A 1,003-nucleotide genomic window follows, 5' to 3' on the forward strand; every position below is an offset into this window, starting at 1 on the left:
TTCTTCAGTGTAAGCTACAGAAGCAGAGTCCAGGTGCTCACAGGACATAGATGGAGGGGCTGGTGGAACTCTGACCTACCACATGTATGTGTTGACAATAAAGGAGTCAGATAAAATATAGTTCATGGAATAGCCAGGACTTTGGCATCAAAGATGTAATTAGGGTCTACGGCCATACCACCCTGAACGCGCCTGATCTCGTCTGATCTCGGAAGCTAAGCAGGGTCGGGCCTGGTTAGTACTTGGATGGGAGACCGCCTGGGAATACCGGGTGCTGTAGGCTTAAAAAAAAAAATGTAATTAGGTCAGTGGTATCCATACTATGAAATCTCAACAAGTCAATTTCTAGACCTGTGTTCTCTTCTGCCATCCCCAAAAGAAGTGCTGAGAGTCCCCAGTGCTAGAAAGTATGGCTCCTCACTGGGTCCTGTGAAGGGTAACAGGACAGCAGAAGGAACCAGAACTAGGGACTGTCTGCCCCTGCAGGTGATCTACATCGCTCGAAATCCAAAGGATGTGGCTGTCTCCTACTATAATTTCTACAACATGGCCAAGGGGCTGTTCCCTGATCCAGGCACCTGGGAGAACTTCCTGGAGAACTTCATGGATGGGAAAGGTAAATCTGAGTCTGTAGCAAGGAGGGGGCTGGACCCAGGGGCAGAGCTGGAGCTAACAGGGCCTGTGTCTGTGCTGTCTTGTCCCCAGTGTCCTATGGGTCGTGGTTCCAGCACGTGAAGGAGTGGTGGGGGCTGACACACACTCACCCTGTTCTCTATCTCTTCTATGAAGACATGAAGGAGGTGAGGCTGTCTGCTACCACTTCCTTCTGGGTCCCACAGGCAGGAACCTCAGGAACCTGGCCCTGTCCTGGCCCTGAGCCCCATCCCTATCCCAGCCCCACCCCAGACAGCACCTCCCATCCTACCTCCTGGCTCAGGATCTCAGCACAGAGCATTCTCAGTCCTTATCTTGGAGGAGGTGTCAGTCATGTGCCAGGATAGAC

At 52.0% G+C, this 1,003-nt stretch overlaps 1 non-coding gene across 1 annotated transcript; it reads left to right on the plus strand.

The window, feature by feature from the left end:
* Positions 1-164: 164 nt before the first annotated feature.
* LOC131903160 (5S ribosomal RNA) lies at positions 165-283 on the plus strand. Its single transcript, XR_009377413.1, has one exon. It is a non-coding gene; the product is annotated as a 5S ribosomal RNA (ribosomal RNA).
* The last annotated feature ends 720 nt before the right edge of the window (positions 284-1,003 follow it).

The sequence above is a fragment of the Peromyscus eremicus genome, chromosome 1, assembly GCF_949786415.1.
Source record: "Peromyscus eremicus chromosome 1, PerEre_H2_v1, whole genome shotgun sequence".
NCBI classification, from domain to species: domain Eukaryota; kingdom Metazoa; phylum Chordata; class Mammalia; order Rodentia; family Cricetidae; genus Peromyscus; species Peromyscus eremicus.